The sequence below is a fragment of the Phalaenopsis equestris genome, unplaced genomic scaffold (genome assembly GCF_001263595.1).
Source record: "Phalaenopsis equestris unplaced genomic scaffold, ASM126359v1 Scaffold201692, whole genome shotgun sequence".
In the NCBI taxonomy this organism is placed as follows: Eukaryota; Viridiplantae; Streptophyta; class Magnoliopsida; order Asparagales; family Orchidaceae; genus Phalaenopsis; species Phalaenopsis equestris.
The window spans coordinates 31,236-51,854 of record NW_018221439.1 but is presented as its reverse complement, the minus strand read 5'-3'; the positions used below and the strand labels follow the sequence as shown (position 1 = coordinate 51,854).

General features: G+C 34.1%; 1 protein-coding gene across 3 annotated transcripts in view; it reads left to right on the top strand.

Moving 5' to 3' along the window:
* The first annotated feature begins 2,454 nt into the window (after positions 1-2,454).
* Positions 2,455-20,619, top strand: part of LOC110036021 — a 31,257-nt gene continuing 13,092 nt past the window's right edge. Inside the window, exons 1-2 of one of the 3 annotated variants that reach the window (XM_020740366.1) lie at positions 2,455-2,692; positions 2,841-2,923. The gene's annotated coding sequence lies outside the window, so the exon portion shown is untranslated. Of the gene's footprint in view, positions 2,693-2,840; positions 2,924-6,308; positions 6,407-20,619 lie in introns of those variants that run through there. The other 2 variants (XM_020740367.1, XM_020740368.1) reach the window with 2 other exon arrangements.

The following is a 20,619-nucleotide window of genomic DNA, read 5'->3' as shown; positions in this document are numbered from 1 at the left end:
GCAAACCCCACACCAAAAATAGTGCCGACAGCCTTATTTAGCAAATTTTCTTCATTTGAGCTAGTTAGAGTCAACTGTATCTTATGTAATACAGTACTTCCAACTGTATGAATTTGTTCAGCTTGTTTGATTGTCATATTGTGGTTGGTCATTTGCTTGTGCGAAACTGTTATTTTCCAGCTTATGTATCTGAATTTGCTTGTGATTAAATTGCAGTGAAATTTATGTTGATTTTAGTGTCCTTCTATTTTTTTTATAAACAAAAGACGCATTTTTTCTATAAGCAAATGAGTTACTATGGACTTGGCCTACCCAGATTTATATTGGGCATCTGTTTGACTGCAAATGAAGGCTTACTTAAGCAAAGCCTGTAAAAAGATGAGGTGCTGTCTAATGACTATTAAAGTAGACTCAGCATGATTGAACTAATGGGACTCAACATGATTGAACTTAAGCAAAGCATCGATTCAAAAATTATTATGGCAGATAATAGCCCAAGTAAATAACATCTAAACATTATTTTTTACATTTATTCCATTCAAAATTTTCAAATCACATTTTAGTGTCAATAGCAATGTCTTGTAGCGTTAATTCCTACTTGTGAATTTTGGGGCATATAATGTCAAAATTTTCCTTATTAAATCCTACTTGTAACTGCAACAACCTTTACTTGTGTCATAGCAATTCATTACGAAATGGGATCTTCCCCCACACAATTGGAGTGTTGGATTTCTTTTGCTGGCAGTTTTCAGATTTTAATGCTTCTTTGATATTTTATCGCATTGGCCCTAAGCAGCTTGGAAGGCAGGCGCAACTGCTGTCTTTGTCGATGTTAAGGATAAAAAAGATGGGACTTCTTGATGAAACAAAATTAATGCCATTTATTTTCTAACTTTTTTATGTTCTTTAGGCTGCTATCTGCTGGGTTGAGCAGTCATATGAAGCACCATACCATAAGGCGTGCGCAACTGTTGTCTTTGTCGATGTCAAGAGTAAAAAATATGGGACTTCTTTATGAAACAAAATCGATGTCATTTATTTTCTACCTTTTTGATGTACTTTTGGGCTGCTATCTACTGGGTTGAGCAGTCATAAGATGCATCATACCATAGATTGCGATTTCAAGTTATCTGAAATAAAATCTATGTGTACTGTTTGAGTAAGAAATGGAAATTTGATTGTTTTTCATGTTATATATTTAAATTGAAAAGTATGGGTTTTATCTTGTACTTTGATATTTTAGTGAGATTGTGAGAAATGATTGAGAAAAAGTACTAGTTTTGTAAATATTAATGTTTCAGATTGCTATGTAATCACCTTATATTAATGTTTCGATGCTCCAATGCAATATTAATATTTTTGTAAATATTAATGTTTCAGATTGTTATATGAACTTAAAGTGATATTCTGTTACTTTCATGAAGTTAATGAGAGTGGTGTTAGATGCAGATGGCCAAAGAACTCTGTTGCAACAATTGTTTTCACAATTTGGTATGTTGAGTTTTTTTTTATTCCCTCTAGTTTTTGACTGATCAACGCCTTTTAGAATAATTGCAGGACAATGAGCTCGAGATATTCAGGGAAGTCAGGGCAAATGATGTGTCGATGTGGGCTACCGTCATTACTTTTCACATCACGACAGACACATAGTTACGGACGACAATTCTACAGGTGCCCGCGGTGGGGACAAGGACCGGACGACTGCAAATTCTTCAGGTGGGCCGACAGTGGAACTATTTCTACGTGCTCCTAATTGGACACAACTGCTATGAGTTCAATAGTGTCACAACAGGAGAACGCCACATGTGGTTCGAGTTATTCCGTTTCTACAATATCGCAGTCGGACATGTTTGTTCAGGGTTCTGGAGTGTCAGATGCAGGTGGCATGAGCCGTGATATGCTGCTACATTATAAAGTTAATATTATTATATTTCTACTTATCATTTTAACATGTTATTTTTTCTTTTTTATGGGCTCTTATTATACTTTGTAGTAGTATGTGCAGGCGCCTTTGACTTTTGTATGTGTAACATATTCGTTTGATGTGATCAGATATGTTTTAGTTATATGAATATAAATCAACTTTTTGGTATTTTCTTGTCTAATAGTGATCTTTAATTTTTTTGAAAAAAGAACAGATTCTGCTGCACAGATTATTCATTTAATAAAATTTTTTTTCAAATAAGCGGTTTACAAAACACACTAAGCAAACAACTAAACTGCTTATTCAGAACAGGGGCAGAATGATCAATTTTTCACAATCAACTGTTTTTCATAAGCGCCAACCAAACAGCCAGACAACTTATCCGGATCAGCTGCTCATCAACAGATTATCAGGATAAGCTGCTTATCAGCAGAAGCTGGATCCCAACATACCCTAAATCCCGGATTTAGCTTGAGTAGCCTAAATCCCAACATACCCTAAATCCCGGATCCCAAAAAGAAGCTGGCGTCTTTTTGGGATTTAGGAGAGCTTAGGATTTAGGGAGGCATTTTTTGCCGTTCGGCAGGATTTAAGCTCCTGCTTAAAATCGGCCACCAAACCGCCCCCTAAAACCGCAAAACCCAGCCTCCGGATCGCCCGCCTCCGTCTCTATTCGGCGAGTTTGCTTGCGTGGTACGGATGCCTCCCTGCAAGATTACTTCGACGCTGCTCGCCGTTGATTTGCTGCCTGTTCGCCGGCTTCTCACCGTAAGTCATTTCCCTCACTTTGTGGCCTTTTTTTTTTTTTTTGGTATGATTGGTATTTATACTCCAAAAAATACATAATATTGTTTTCTTAAGTCCCGAGTTCCTATTTCCCTCGTCGATTCTTTGATTATTCCCATCTCTCATGCAGCCGAAGTGCTGAACCTGAAGGAGTGCTAAGAAGCCAGCTGCTACTTGTGATGGTTTCGAACGGCTCCTATGCCGGGGGCGAGGGTGTGTATAAGATGACTCAACAATAAATACTTGTTAGAACCCACACTGCAATTTGATTTGTCATGGAGGAACACATACAACCCTTAAAATTTAAGTGTCCAAATAGTATACTGAAAATAGATTTGAGTTCATTGGGGCAGTTTACATCACTACATGATGCATTAACTTGGAAGACAAACTCAACACTATTTTTTCAAACATTGACAAATGAAGTGGATCTATTTAAGAAACAAGAAAAGTGTGGAATATAAATCAAAACTTCCTTCACTGTTTTTTTTTTTACTTTAATACTAGTAAAATTATTCATTTTATTTTTGATTATTCACTTGTAAGCAATACTATAACAACAACAACCACAACAAGCCTTTATCCCACTAAGCTGGGTCGGCTACATGAATCCTTTTTCTCCATTGTGTCCTATTGATAGTCATATTTTCATTTAATTCTAATAAATTAAGATCATTTTTTATATAATATACCCAAGTCTTTCTATATTTACCTTTGTCTTTCTTAACATAAGTCGAATCTAAAACATCTACTCTTCTAAACAGATCATCAGATGGTCGACATTTATTGTGAACAAACCATCTAAGACGACTCTCTCTAATATTGTCCGTCACTGAAGCTACACCAACCCTATAACAAATATTTTCATTCCACATTTTGTCTCCAAGTGTCAAGCCACTCATCCACCTATGCATTCCATCTCGACAACACTTAACTTTGTTTTATGCTTCTCTTTTAAAGGTCAATATTCTTTTTAAAGGCCAACATTCTGCAACATAAGCAATGCAAGTCTCACCACCATCTTATAAAATTTCCCTTTAGTCTAAGTAGTACTTTTCTATTACACAATAGGCCTGAAGCATTCCTCCACTTCAATCAACCAACTTTGAATTCTGCTAATAACATTCCCATTTATATCACCTTTACTTTGAACAATTGACCCGATATATCTAAAGCGTTCACACCTTTTAATGATTTGACCACCCATAATTACAACATAACCACTAGAGCTACTACTACTAAAATTACATTCCATATATTCAGTTTTATTTCTACTCAAATGAAAACCTTTATACTCTAATGTAGACCTCCATAATTTAAGTTTTTCCTGAACTCTTTCTAGTCTTATCCACAAGAACGATTTCATCAGCAAAAAATATACACTATATCCACTAAGGTACATCTTCCTGTAAATGTCTAGTAAGAGCATCCATAGCTAAAGCTAAAGGATATGGGCTTAAAGTCGATCCCTAATGTAATCCAACTGAAATAGGGTCAATCTTCCTTCTGTTCGAACACAAGTAACATCTCTAATATACAAATCTTTAATGTCTTGAATATAAGTCATATCAACACCTTTCTTCTCTAGAACTCTCTAAAGGATTTATCTTGGAACCTTATCATAAGTTTTTTTCTAAATCAATAAAAATCATATGTAAATCCTCATTATTCTCTCTGTACTTCTTCATCAAACCTCTTAATAATGTATAACTTTCATAGTAGACTTGCCCAACATAAATCCAAACTGATTATGAAAAATCTTTGTAACACATCTTAACCTATGTTCAATTACCTTCTCCCATAATTTTATAGTACGACATATCATCTTAATTCCTTTATAATTTGCGTAGTCTTGTGCATCTCAATTATTCTTAAAAACGGGACCAAAATACTGTTCCTCTACTCCTCAGACATATTTTTAGTTTTTGAAATAATACTAAAGAGTTTAGTTAGCCAAGAAATTCCCAAATCCTCTAAATATTTCCACACTTGAATTGGGATATCCTTAGGTCCTACTAATTTTTCACCCTTGATTTTTATTAAAGCCTCCTCAACTTCTTTTTTTTTAATGCAACGGTAAAAATAAAATATTTTTTTATTATTAATGATATTAAGATCATTCGAGTCGATCATATTTTCAAAAGCTTCATTGAAAAATTTATTAGAATTTAGCTAAATCTTTACTGTTTATTTCTCTTTGTTTGGTTTGTTTATACATATATTTTTCAACTTTTTCAGTTTCTAATCTATTTTAAACATTACTAAAAATAGAATTGTTAGCTTTATAAGTGATTCTCTTGGACTCCCTACGGGCCACCTTCTGTTTTTCTCAGTTCTCTATGCTTTTATATTTAAACCAATTTTTATAAAATTTCTTATATTTTATCTTTTCTTGCACATTATTATTCCACCACCAACTATTTTTAGTTATAAAAACTTTTTCTTTTGACTCTTCAAGTACATCTTTTGCCACATGTTTCATAGCATTTGTTATTTTATCTCACATAAAATTTGCTTATTCAAGAACATCCTATATCTTAAATTCTTGAAGCTTACTTGTAAAAATAATTTTATTTGTGTTTTTTAGGTGTCCCCTTCTAAATCTATGACAAGGATTCTTAGTATTCACTTGTAAGCAATACTTTTAACAAATAGGCATTCCTTTAACTTTACAAAAATCCTCAAACTTTCCTAAAAATTATGGTAATATTTTTACTCTGAAATTAAGTGAAAACAAAATAGTCTTTTTCTTAATTACAAGCAACTAATTACCCCTTATTTTGAATTTAGAAATCAAGTCATTATTTTTTAAATGAATTTTGAGTCATTATTACTATTGAATTATCATTGATAGATACTAGATAGTATCATTAATACCTGCTATTCTACCCAAAAAAAATTATAGTTGTAAGGAATCAATAGTTTGAAACAATAGAAGTATGAGAATATTTCTTGCTTGCTAGTGAACAATTGATCTTCCATGGAGTTGTATAATGCTGAAGCCTCAATTAATCCTTTGGGCTTCTTTAATGAATGCATTTTTATTGGCTAAGTTCTTTTGCTTACCAGATAAGTTTTTCTTAAGCTATAATATTTAAAAATGCACTTCATAGTTTACTTTTTAGCTTGAGTGACATAGCCAAATTAGAAGGAAATATAATCTCTATTATAGTCCTATTATATTGAATGTTGCTCATGAGCTAAAAATTTTATTAAAAGAAGTATGATGATATAGATAAACTTGTGCTTATGCGACTTGGGTTTTTTAATTGATGATTTTTTTTGTGTTCAAATAATATTTGGTGTAGGTCATTTGATCGTTTTTTTTATTTTTTTGCAGTATTGTAGAGTTGATACTTTACTGGATTGAATTTTTTATTATTGAGTGTGGGAATTTAACGATTGCTAAATTGAATGATAATCTTTTTGTTAATCTTTTTAATCACTTTTATTTTTTTTTGCTTATATTGATTTTATTCTAAAAATTTGTATGTGTTATTTTGTAGAAATCATTACATCATTCTCTATTCCATTTGATGTTTTGCCGTTATTGATGTGATCTGCATTTTGTATTTTCATTACACAATTTGATGTTTAGTTGGTTAGTGATCACTGGCTTTATCACTAAATCAAGTGATTAGAGATCTTATGGAATGCTCTATTCAAGCACAAATGAGCGCAAGTGTAAAAGAAAATGTAAGTCTTTCACTGATCAATTGTATTAGATTTTTTGTTTCAGTAGATTGCGTGATCATATTGTTTGTCTGATCATAAAATATACTTTTAGAGAGATATGCATGATCTTTGAAATAAATTTATTTGTATATAAATTTTGCAATTTTTTTCTTTGTTTTTCTTAGTATGGAGCTCTTTAAATGCTAGCCCTTTATTTCTTCCTATAATATTCGTGAATAGACAGATTCAATATGGAATTATTTTATTAAAATAATACTCTTGATGGAAAAAACAGTTTAAGTGTTTGTATTGTGGATTGACACACAAAGATGGATGCATAAATATGATGAAAAAGCATCTTGCTAGGGCTAATAGAAGTATTGCATCTTGCAATAAAGTTTTATTTGATATATGTTGTCAAATGTTAAAAAATTTGAAAGCGATATCTTAAAGAAAATAAGAGGCACACGAGGACAAATCTGATATGCACCATTATGGTGAACATTTTATTGAATAAGAGGGAGGTTTGTCCCATTTTAAATCATAAAAATCAACTGCTCATAATAAATGACTAGATAAAGGTAAACATAATTTTCAATTTAATTATAATTCAAAACTTATTGCTTGTTTGCCTATCTGTTATTCAAAAAGGGAATGATAAAGTCTCTTGAGATTTCACTCCCTAAATAATCACAATCAGCTATCTAAAGTTCTACAGTTTTAATGCTTTTGTACTCTAGCATATCATAATTTCTTTTTAAGTTGTAATCTATAAAGTAAGAATTATTTGGATTATAAATTATTTTTATAGTTAGAAAAGCATATTAATAAATTAAAAAATTTATATAAGAACATATATATTTTTCAAATTAAGATTGTATTTAGCAGACACTAGGGCACTTAGCCTTATAGGCTCTAAATGATTATCTTTTTTTAGAAATGTATTAAAAAATACAATAATTTCTTTCGCATTCAGATGAATAAAATTTGACAGAAATCGAATGATCAATTTTTGTAAATTTAGAGCACTAGATTCAAATGTCTTCCACTATTCATCTGCATATTATCAAAGTTTGATTAGTTTGAAAAAAATTGCCAAAAAAACATAGTGCTCAAGTTGAAACACTTGCCAAGTAGTATTTTTTTCTTTGACATGACGAGATTAGTGTTTTAATTATTTCTAAAATATCTCAATAAAGTCTACTATCATTCCTTATAAATTTATGTTTGCTGCTTATGTTTTTATTACCAAGTTCAACTAAACTTTATATCACTTCAGGTTTTTGTCAATGATTTTTTTAATATTATTAAAATATGGGCTGAAAAAACAGCCAACTGTGCGGATAATTTGACGAAGCTATTCATCCCATATTTGCTTAATGATGCTAGTATATCATTTGTACAATATCTTTATATTTTTGAGCATGTCTTTATTTATTTTTTTAGCTCTATATATGCCATTATAAACATAATTAAGGATGACTTCTTATCTGAATCAACAACTGGTAATAATCTTATTAGTGATTATGATAGTTTTGATATGATCAAGCAATCATTACAAAATTTATCATACAAAATGATAGAAGCTATTTTTTCCGTAATAGTTTTTGCCAATTTTAAATCATTGTAATAATTGCTATTAGCAAATATTTGTAAATCATGTTTATGTTTGTACATATTTTTAATGTAATAAAAATTGTAGCAAAATGTGTACCTGAGAATGCATTGTTTCAGTAAACATTGGCCTTTTTCTTAATCAAGGTAATATAAAAATATGACTGTAAATAAATATTGCTATTTTTGATGCACTTTTAGCAAGTTCCCCCAGATGAAGTAGGTTATTTATATATTTCAAAATCAAATTCAAGCAATGCGTAGTGCAAGGAGATCAATAAATATTATTATATTTTTCATGCATTAGCTCTCCTACATTTTTGTAATTTGTTGTATTATCAGTCATAAATTGAATAATATTCTTTGGGCTTACCCACTTAATGATTTCTGCAAATAAAGAGCTTATAACCGCAATGTCCTTCTTGATGTCCGAAGTATCAACAGACCTTGAGAAAGTTATTTTGTCCGGACAGTAAACTAAAAAGTTTATCAATGTTATGTTCTATTGTCTATCCACCTATCAGCCATTAATGTGCATCAATTTTCTTTCCAACGTCTAGAAGATTCAACACGAAGCATATATTTCTTTTTGCAATTTCGTAATAAATTAACTCTCATACTGTGATATGAAGTTAATTGAAACCCATAATCAACTGTAGCTATTGTATTAATTATTTTTTAATCATGAAGAGAATATAAAGTATTCGAATGAATCCAACTATAAAGAAAACACAACAATTGCCAAATAAGTTTTGTGTCACACTTTTTTTATGCAAAAACACTTCATAAAGATGGTTACCATCTAGGTTTAGTTCTAGAAGAAAAATAATTATCAATGCCATCTACTTCTTTCTTTATCTAGGATTTTGTTTGGTACAGTTGAATTTTGAAGATTTAAATAATGAAAAACTCTTTTTTTCATTGATAGTGATAGTTTCATTACATAAGTATACACTTTTTCTATCCATTTGTGCCTCTTTTGTTATGATATATAGAAATAAAATAGGAGAACGATCTTTGACGAAATGAAAAATAGAACGAGAAAATTCACACCAGAAAACAATAACACAACGGAACACACAGATTTACGTGGTTCGACAAATTGCCTACGTCCACGGAGTTGCAGAGGATTTTACTACTTGAGGAATTTACACCAGTCGATCGTCTCGATTTACAAGAGCGAACTCTTTCACTCTGTTGCTCTCTTTTCTTCTCTCTCCACACCGAGATATACCGAAGAAGATAAACTTACAAGAGAAATAAACTCAATTTCTCTTCTGACATAAGCCACTAAGAAGAAGCCAAGGGAGAACAATCTTCTTCTTCTTCTTTCTTCTTCCTTCTGCCGCAAGGAACTACCATTTGCACTTCTCTTCCTCTATCCCGAGGAAGCCCGAAGAGGAACACAAAAGAGGCCGTGCCAAATCTGAAAGAGAGACCAACGATACCTCGCAATACTATCTTTCTCTATCTCTCTATCTATCTCTTATTCTCTCCTTCGTAAGCTACCAAAGGAAGAACCACAAACCGGAGAAACAATCCGACCTTGCTGTTCTGTTCACGACTTATAATAAGCGAAGAGGTGCTTCGCTTCGCGAAAATAGGGAAGGCGGGAACGGGTGTAGGCGGGAACTGTTTGTGACCGAGCGGGAGCAAGAGGAATCGCAACGTTTCGCGACAGAGGAGCAGGAGCGGGGTAGCGATGTCTCCCGATCGGGAGTGGGAATCGGAAGCGGGAGCAGGAATCAGGAGTTGCAGCGGGAGGCGGTTTGCTGGTTTAATCGGGCTCCAGCTAACAATCTCTCACTTAGAGACCGATACACAAACTACAACATCTTTTTCCTCAAACTGATATCCTCTACTGACGGTATTGCCCTTTTCTTCAAATATGAATCTCCCATCTCTGTAACTCAAAGCCCTTGTCTTCAGGCCAGAAGACCAACTAAAGTTGTGCACAACTTCAGTTTTTCAAGAGTAACACTCTCAGTTAACATATCAATAGGGTCAACATAGTTTTGCACCTCCAAGTTATTTTTTGGATTACTCTTGTCTCTGCTTACAACTTTGACTGCATGGGCATGGGCATGGGCATGGGCAATATCTTGCCTCTGTTGAAAGCCTTTTTCAACCAGTCTAGCCTTGTACCTCTTACTGCCATCAAACCTAGTCTTCACCTAGTACACCCACTTGTTGTGTAATGTCTTCTTCCTTAGTGGATGTCCTGCCAGCTCCCACTTGCTCCAATTTTTGTCTTGCAAGATTTCTTCATTGCTCTGTGATTCTTCGTCATCTGTCTGTGGAACAATAGAAATTGATGCTTTAGACCCACTCTCTTCACTTCTATCATCAACAGATTTATGAACTGCTAGCAATAGTGCATTATGTACTTCTTCAGATACCACATTTGCGTTATCATTCTCCATATTCTTCGGATTCCTACAGTTCCTCTTTATGTGGCCAGCCTTGCCACAATTTCAGCAGGTTGCCTGCTGATCAGACTTTGATTTTGATCTCCCTCTATTTGAGTTCCTGTCCTGCCATCTCCCCCTGAAATCAACATTCAGTGTCGAACTCGAACCTGAGATCTCGCCAGAATCTTTCCTGCACATCTCTTCAACCAAAATCAAATCACGAATATCATCACATTTCAGTTTATATTCACCTGCAAAACTGCTAATTTCCATCCTCATGGTTTCCCAACTATTTGACAATGATGCCAACAAGATCAGTGCACATATCTCATCATCAAAATCAATTTTCACAGACGACAATTGATTTGTGATAGTATTGAAATCATTCAGGTGTTGAGCAACCGAAACACTTACTGCTATCTTCAAGTTAAATAACTTCTTCATCAAGTATCCCTTGTTATTCGTCGATGACTTTTCATACATACCTGATAAGGCTGCCATAAGATTTGCAGTTGTTCTCTCTTTGACAACGTTGTGTGCAACGGACCTCGATATGGTCAATCGAATAACCCCCAGAACTTGTCGATCCAACAAATTTCATTCAGCCTCATCCATCCTTTCAAGTCTTTTTCCCAATAACGGAAGATGAAGTTTCTTCTCGTAGAGGTAGTCCTCCATCTGCATACTCCAATAATCAAAATCCGTGCCATCAAATATTTTGATCCCTGAAACCCTCACTTCATCTACAGCCATTATTTTTCCTCAGATCCGAAACAAAGTTCTGATACCAGTTGTTGAGGTATATATAAAAATAAAATAGGAGAATGATCTTTGAAGAAGCGAAAAATAAAATGAGAATATTCACACCAGAAAATAGTAACACAGTGGAACACACAGATTTACGTGGTTCGACAAATTGCTTACGTTCACGGATTTGTATAGGATTTTACTACTTGAGGAATTTACACCAGTCGATCGTCTCGACTTACAAGAGCGAACTCTTTCACTCCGTTGCTCTCTCTTCTTCTTTCTCCACACCGAGTTACACTGAAGAAGATAAATTTACAAGAGAAATAAACCCAATTTCTTTTCTGACACAAGTCACCAAGAAGAAGCCAAGGGAGAACAATCTTCTTCTTTTTCTTTCTTCTTTCTTCTTTCTTCTTTCTTCTGCTACAAGAAACTACTGTTTGCACTTCTCTTTCTCTACCCCAAGGAAGCCTGAAAAAAAACACCAAAGAGGCCGTGTCAAATCTGAATGAGAGACCTGCGATACCTTGCAATACTTTTCTCCTATATCCCTCTATCTATCTCTCCTTCTCTCCTTCGTAAGCCACCAAAGGAAGAACCGCAAACCGGAGAAACAATCCGACCTTGCTGTTCTTTTCGCGACTTATAATAAGCGAATAGGTGCTTCGCTTCGCGGAAACAGGGAAGGCGGGAACGAGCATAGGCGGTAACTGTTCGCGACCGAACGGGAGCGGGAGGAATCGTGACGTTTCGCGACAGAGGAGCGGGAGCGGGGTTACGATGTTTTGCGATCAGGAGTGGGAATTGGGAGCGGGAGCGGGAAGCGGTTTGCTGATTTAATCGGGCTCCAACTATCATCTTTTTTCTTCTTAGATATTAAATATCATGTGAAAATTTCTTGCATTGAGCAATATTGCCCTTAACTACAACAAGGTACTGCTTCATTCTATTTATACCCCCACCTTTATATAATGCTCCACAATGCAAACACATACTGTTTCTTCAATACATCTACATTCAGTAAAATGATTCCATGCTAGACTTCTAACGAACATTATGAGAATAAATGATAGACCGACTTCTTGATTACTCCATTCTAAAGATAATAGATAAATTAATCACATGATTGCTAATAAAGAAAATGCTTGCACTTTGAAGATGTTAGTGCCACCGAAAAAGTATTACTTAGCACATCACAATATCAATAATCATCTACCAAGTGATGAATTTGGCTTGTAATGGTCCTTCTTTCACATAAAATGATTAAATTTTTAAGTGACTGTATGCTATTTGATTTCATCTCTCTATTATCTTGCTTTTTATATTTATGGCGTCACCCTGTTCAACCTCTGTTCAACCTTCTAACCTTGAATCTCTTTATCTTTCAGTTCAATTTCCGGTCCAACTTTGAAAATCTTGCACCAAGTTATAGTTGGATAGTGTCAACTATGGGCACAAACTATGTTTGGTACCGGTAAGTGTAATCTAGGCTTGTTTGGTGGGAGCACTGGTTTGACCTTCTTATAATCCATAGGGTTCTTCAAGCATTGGTAGAAATCAAATTTTCTTTCTGTCCTTTCTTTCCCTTGAATTAAAGTCTTTGCCCTTATTGATTTCTTTGCATTTTTTTAGTCATATTTGTGGGATTTTGCTCATTCCAAAGGTTTCTCTTCTATGCGTGGCAAAGGATTTCAGTGATCGCGGACACGACTTTGAATCCTTTGTACTCAATTAGTCCAAGGGTGTGAAGTTGGGGAGAGGGAGGGGAAGAAGCAAGTTGCAATCACTAAGATTTGGCTTTGAATTAATTAACATTCAGGTGCCCCAAAATGATGGAAGAGATTATGGAAAGGAAGACTGGAAGTGTGATGTTCTGATGTTGTCTTCACAAATGAGATACAATATTCATTCAGGGCATTACTTCTCAATATCTTTTGGAGAGGTTTGGTTTAAGATACCTTATTTCATGATTAAAAGTTGAAATGGATGAAAGTAGGCTTCTCTTTTGATGGCTGTTATTCATCTTCCAGCGGCAAAGGAGTGTGCTAATTAATTCTTCATATTGTGCCACCTTCTTATAAAGAGAATAGTTAAGTCTTGAGGAATACTTCTAACCCTTTACTTGATGTTGGATGGATGTTCAATTGTCGTCCAAGCTTGTTGAGCTGGTAAGCCCTTGCTTAACTCCTGATGGGAGAGGGGAAAGCATTGTAAGTACTATAATTGTATGATTGTAGTTTGAGCTTTTTTCATTGTTTAGTTAGTGACCATGTTTTTCCTTAATGGTTGTTTCCTTTTAGGATTACTACTAATCTTTGCAAATTATTAGTTCAAGTTAATTTTGACAATCACAACCTACGTGTAGACTTAAACTTCTTAAGGGCTGTTCAAGCTATTGTTAGGTTGTGTTGTTCTGAATATTTTGTCTGTTGAGATTGGCTTTTCACTTTTGGGGTTATTTCCTTTGCCATGTTCAAGGAGAGAAGTCTTGCTGGGGATTATGTAATCAAGTTGTAATGCAGTTGTATATAAGTTAATTTGAAGATCAAATCATCCTTGTTTTGGTCTGAGTGATATTAAGCCACCTGATGATTCATATGAGTTAATGTGGAGAGTGATCCTCTTTGGGTTTATTTGAGTAAGATCAAGGTGCGATTTAGATACATACAAGAAAATGTTGAGATCAAAATTTTCTTGGATGGATTTAAATAAGATCAACTTACAATGCTTACACATAAAGTTGATATGGGGATCAAATTCTCTTTGGATGATATGTGTCCATTGTTCTGGGCATAAGTCCAGTGTGGAATTTAAAGTATTAGTCGCACATAAAAATTCATATGAATTTTTATTGAGATCAAATCCTTTTTAGAGACAACACACGACCCCACCCTAGGGCATTTTAGAAGTCCAACATGGGTCAAAAATTAATTCGCTGTGTAGAGTTTATGTTGAGATAAAATCCTCCTTGGATTGGTTTTACTCATTTGAGGCTAATATGTGACATGTTTAAGGGTGAAAGTCTAGTGAAGGTAAATATTATACAGAACTTGATGGATTATTAGTCCTAAAGTTAATCATGTTATTTATTACTATTTATAAGAAAAAGGAAGATGTTTTGATTAAGATTCCCTTAACTATAACACTCCTTGAACATCAGAAAGCATTCTCTAGATTTCTATTTAGGAGAGATCTTGAACTAATGCTGTGGTGTGAAGTTTCTAAACTAAATTCAAGAGCTCTAGTTTTGGCATTCTTGACATTCCTTGATTGCTGCATATTCTCTTACAGAGTTTTAAAGCTTTTTGAAAGTGATTAAGTCTTACTGATTGTTTCATTAGTGTATGCTGAGGCAGTATCATTAGTATTGTAACTGACTAAGGAGTGTTCAAATAGATTTGTTGGTTGAGATTAAAACAAGATGGATATTTGAGTCACTAAGAAGTGTAAGTGGTGCAGCTAGCTGGGGCAATATAGTTTCATAAAGAGGCGTGGGCATCACAACTGTTGTTGTGAATATCATTGTCATAGGTGCAGGTGATATAGCTAGCTTAGGCGACAGAGATGTATGAAGAGCAAACTTCTCATTTGCCTTCACAAGTGGTATGCAATCTTTGAAAGTATAGAGCTTTTCCTTTTTCTCCATATTTTTAAATCATAGGAGCATTTGTAGGTTTTTATGAATTATGCTACCTCCTTTAATGGGCATAAATGGATATAAAAGATTTGATATTTCACTTAGGACATTGATAAATTTAAGTGGTCTCTATAGACTCAAGAGAGTTGGGGTAATCTCCATTGCTTTGTGACCTACAAGTTCCTTTATCTAATACAAGTTCAATAATTAAGTTAGTCATATTGTATGTGACCGACAAGTTCTTTTATCTAATACAAAGATTAAATAGGGTTTATTTTACCTGGGTTCCAAGTTTCCTATAGAGGCAAACCCTTATAGTTAATCACATCCCAAATGACGGGGGTCACTTGATGAGAAAACTCTTGATAATGATTAAATGTATTAGTTTTCAAGAATTCTAGGTTTAGGTTTTCACGGTAGGACATGGAAAGGCAAATGAAAATGACTCAAATAGGAACAGTTATTTTCAGGAGTCCAAAGATAGTAAAAGATAGAGAAAATCACTGATTCTGAGGAGAAGCCTCAGTGACTTCCTAAACTATCATAATGTGTGGCTGTGTTTTGGAGAGGATGTTATATGAGTATTCAATTCTGTCAATTTTATTATTTGAGACTTACACTTGCACAACAACTGATTATGCAAATAGCCCTCATAGATAAGAGGTTTTACGTCGTTCTGGACGACAACATCGGAACCTAAAATGAATTAGTACTTATACTGCTCAGTATGACTGTGTAGAAGCCTAAAAGAGGGTGAGGATTTACATTGCGCTGGGCGAGTCCTATGCATTATTTGTATTAGGAAAGTTTAGCTGGTGTAGACTTGTTTTGCTGTTGTAGATCGCTCCAAGCTTCTTGCCGCGCTGCCCACGAAGTTGCTCCAAGCTCCTCGTCGAAGCGGGTTTGAGTTTTCTAATGTGTCAAGTCATGATTTCAAATCAAATGTTTTCTAATGTTGTGATCATTTAAATAATATGAGATGTTAAAGTTGAATAAAGCAACACCGGTTATAATCTCACGGTTCCCTCGTTCCTGTATCACTATTTTTTTTTTAACTTAGTTTAAACGAGTTGTGAAACCCATTTAAATCTAAAAAATTGCTTTTTTGGGACCGTTTTAGAGGATATTTCCTCTGTCGTTTGCACTTTATAGCCGCTGTTTGGAGTATAAGGGCATTGTAGGCTGCTGCCCAAGGCTCCAAAGCCGCTGTTTGGAGTATAGGGGAGCTGTAGGTTGCTGTCTAAGACTCTAAACCCACCGTTTAAGTTCGTAGGAAGCCGTAGAGTTGCTGTTCGAAGTTCCTAATCGCTGTTTGGAGTGATAGGAAGCTTCATAAGCACCGTCTACCCTTCATAGCTGCTGTTTTTAAGCTTTGAAGTGTGTTTGGAAGTTTGCAAGAGCCGTTCAAGGTGTAGAATCGCTATGAGAAGTTTTAAATACTGTAGGAAGCTTAGGATTGCTGTAGGTGACTGCTCATGGCTTAAAATTGATGTTTGGGTGCTGTCCATTTCTGTAAGCTTGTTGTTTGGAGGTGTCGATAGCTGTTGGCTGCTGCAGAAACCTGTTTGAAGGCTGTATGGCTTAAAATCGATGTTTTGGTGCTATCCACTTTGGTTTGGGTTCGTTGGTTTGGGTTCGTAGGAAGCCACATAGGTGCTGCCCACCACTGTTTGGGTTTGTAGGAAGCCGCGTAGGTGCTGCCTACCGCTGCTTGGGTCTGTAGGAAGCCACCTAAGTGCTGCCCACCGCTGTTTGTGTTCGTATGAAGCCATACAAGTGCTATTCGAAGTTCCTAGCTGCTATTCGGAGTCGTTGGATTGCCGGTCCGGAGTCGTAGGATCACCGTACACATTTGCTAGTTGTTGCTCAGAGCCGTAGGAGGTCGTAGGATCACCATATTAGCTCGCTAATTGCAGTCAGGAGTTGTAGGAAATCTTAGGATCACCTGTTTGGGATTTTTTGTTGTTTTTACGACTTGTTCTACTGCTTATCGTTTTCTGCTTTTCTCTACAATTTATTTAAATTCACTACAAATTATATTATGCTTAGCGAGCTAAACATGCAACAGTGATAGCTGCAGCAGATACACCACGTACATAGGTACATTTTATTTGTTGTTGTTTTATCATTGCGATTTACTCTTGTTCTAACACATTATGCAGATGCTGATTACAATTTTATTTTCAAAACAAAACTTTTTTTTTAAAATTAAGCAACATTTTCAAAACAAGAAAAAACGTAACACGTCATTTTGGATTTACGAGTCCTTCGGAGGAGGTAACCCACAGTTGCTAACGAGATCTCCCCGGTTTAAATGCTCCTCGGTTTAAATGAGTTTCACAACTTGTTTAAACTAAGTAAGTTCAAAAGAAAATAGTGATATCGGAACGAGGGAACCGTGGGTCGTAATCAGTGTCACTTTAATCAACTTTAACATCCCCCATAGTATTTAAATGATCATAACCCTAGGGAACATTTGATTTGACATCATGACTTGACATATTAGAAAACTTAAACTTGCTTTGACGAGGAGCTTGAAAAAACTTCGTGGGCAGCGTGGCAAGGAGTTTGGAGCGGTCTACAAGTGGATGTGGTCATTATTCTACAACAGCAAAACAAGTTTACACCAGCTAAACTTTCTTAGTCTAAACAATGCATAAGATTTCGAGGTAGCTTGCCCAGCGCGATGTAAATCCTAACCCTTTTTAGGCTTCTGCACGGTCGTACTGAGCAGTATAAGTCTTAACTCGCTTTAGGCTCTGAGGTTGTCGTCCAGAACGATGTAAAACCTCTTATCTATGTGGGCTATTTGCATAATCAGTTGTTATGCAAGTGTAAGTCCCAAATAATAAAATTGACAGGACTGAACACTCATATAACATTCTCTCCAAAACACAATCACACATTTTGATAGTTTGGGAAGTCACTGAGGTTTCTTCTCAGGATTAGTGACGTTCCCTACCTTTTACTATCTTTGGACTCCTGAAAATATCTGTTCTTATTTGAGTCACTTCCACTTGTCTTTCCACGTCCTACCGTGAAAACCTAAACCTCGAATTCTTGAGACTAGTACCTTTGATCATTATCGAGAGTTTTCTAAAATGCGTCATTTGAGATGTAATTAACTATAGGGGTTTGCCTCTATAGGGAACTTAGAACATAGATAAAATAAACCCTATTTAATCTTTGTATTAAATATGAGAACTTGTCGGTCATACATAATGGTTCGCAGACTAAACGGATGTCACAAATCTCTTAGTTTGCAGGATTGAGTTTATCGTCGGGGTCTATACTTATTTCTCGGAATGTGTAGTATTCAATGTACTAGACACGATTATGCAAACTATTAGATTAATGAGATCCATTCGGTCTCACTTTCTTAAAAATTAAAACACTATTTTCATAATCTAAACTATATACTTTATATTTAAATTAAATTTTCGAAAATCGTATTTTCACAAATCCATCGAAAAGTTGACCGACAAGTAACACAAATCTTAGCTTCATTATTTAAATAATTGAGACTAATTTGTACTTTATAATTTTATAGGGAGGTATTATAGCTCACTAAAAATTGTGATATATATTTTTCTTATTTTCTCATGCCTCGTATATATATAGAACCTTCACTGTGAAGTTTGTTTTAATTATCATCTTTATTTTGTCTAAGAACTTAACTTCATGAAAATAAATACATGATGTATTATAGTCATTGTTAGTTATATATTTAAATTTTTAATAAAAATATTTTAATTAACGTTGCTAATTCATGCCATCAATAATTGCTTTATATGATGATAAGTATTAGTGAATGTGCCAAATTGAATAGTCAATGCAAGAATATTCTTTTTATCTTACATATCGAATATTGGAAGTTGACATCATTGGGAACAGTGTAGAAAGCATAGAGGCTGTGTGTATAATAGAGTGAGATAGAGAGAATCTTAATCGAAAAAGGCCGAATTTTAGCTCATACTTTTGATCGACCCAATATTCAGTTCAACCAATGAATTTATTTGTCAAAATCAAATGGGATCTGCCAGGAGATATATAAATCAAAGTAATAAAATTTCCAAGTCTACGTGAAGTCAATCCATTGAAGTTATTTGAGAAAAAGGTATTGGCGGATATTTTGGTAGGAAGTTTATTCAAAGAATATTCTTTTAAAAAAAATTTCAATTATTTCATTTGACTTGCAACAAATCGATTTCTTCTATGTGTATGCAATTGGTTGAATATACTTTAATTTCGCTCACGTGTAAGCTAAAAAAATAAGAATAAGAACTTTCACAGTAGATATTTTGAGTCCAAACATGTCATCTTCAAGTTGTACCCACAAGTATTCTAGAATAAGATTAAATAAATTTAGTAATATAAATTAAGATAGGAAGCTTAGATATAAATTATAAACTCATATATTTAAAATTATAGGTAAATCAAATTTACAAGCTGAGCGTGTTTTGCAGGATGCCTGGGCTACTCTAAATCCAAACAATTCATTATTTAAATGAAAATCTTCAATTTAATTAGAGTTTTATGATAATCGCCCCGTAGGACAATTCTATTCTTGTATGCATATAAATCAGGCTTAATCTTTTTATTCACATGAAAGTTCTTATTATAATGAAATTAACGATTCAAATAATTTGTAGCAGCATGCAAATCTTGATGCAGCTGACGAGATCATTTATCAATGATTTCTTATATTTCTTTTCGAGCCCTTTCATGTCATCCTAAATCTCTTATTATTTTTTCATTTGTTTTGTTTCTAGCTTCATAAAGAAATCCCATAATGGGAACCCTATCACCGTCAACCATTCTTAATACGTTCATTAAAGGCCCCATAATTCTTAGAGAATAATTAATATTACGCTAGGAAGATTCATCTTTCATAATAGTCATGTTAACTTGCTTTTCTTCTGATTTTTCTGCCAAAAAAATTTTATTCAATTCTTTAGAAGCAAATATAGGCTCCAATGATTACTACAGCTTTTTAAATTTTTGCAAGCTTAGATAACTCGTAACAAATTTTGTAACTGTTGGTCGGATAATTTTTAATATGTGAATTTTCTCTTCAAGTTTAATACTCAATGATGGCTATTATGTTTTTTCGAGCAAAGCAGATTTATGTTGTAGCAATTGTCCAAATTTATAAGACTATAATTCAAGATTATGAGTAACATTTGAAGTCTAATAAAGATGCTTTATTTTTTCCATTAATATTTTGTTTGTAGTCCTACAAACACTTCCATTATTTATAATAATTTGAACAAGTAAACTCTCCATTTTTCAACAACTTTATCAAGCATTTTAAATATTAATTATGCATTTTTTTATATAGGCCGCTGAATCAACATATTTCAAAAATATCACCTCATAATGATTATTAATAAAAAAAAATCATTAAGTTTTTTTGTATAATATCTGACCAAACATCTGATATTATTATGGCTTTTTTTTCAACTCATTTTTCAATTTATTAAACATTTTGGTTGTTTCTTTAACCTCATTCAACATCCAAATTCACGACTCATACATTCTAGGAAGATCTAGTTTGTCATAATTTTCAGTAGAACAAAGTTTATTAATCTATCAAGGATTCTTGATCATATTAAATAGAATTTTATTTTCATGAGGCATCTTGCAATATCTAAACACATTTTATTTTTATGTTCATGCGAAAACTGTAGGGTTGTGTTAAATAGTTGACAGCCAGCGTAAAATTTGTTGGATAGTCATGACATGAATCCTTTAAATCCTTGTGTAAATGGTAGGGGATTCCCCGAAAGTGACGCATTGTATGACTTGAATAAAGTGAAAAG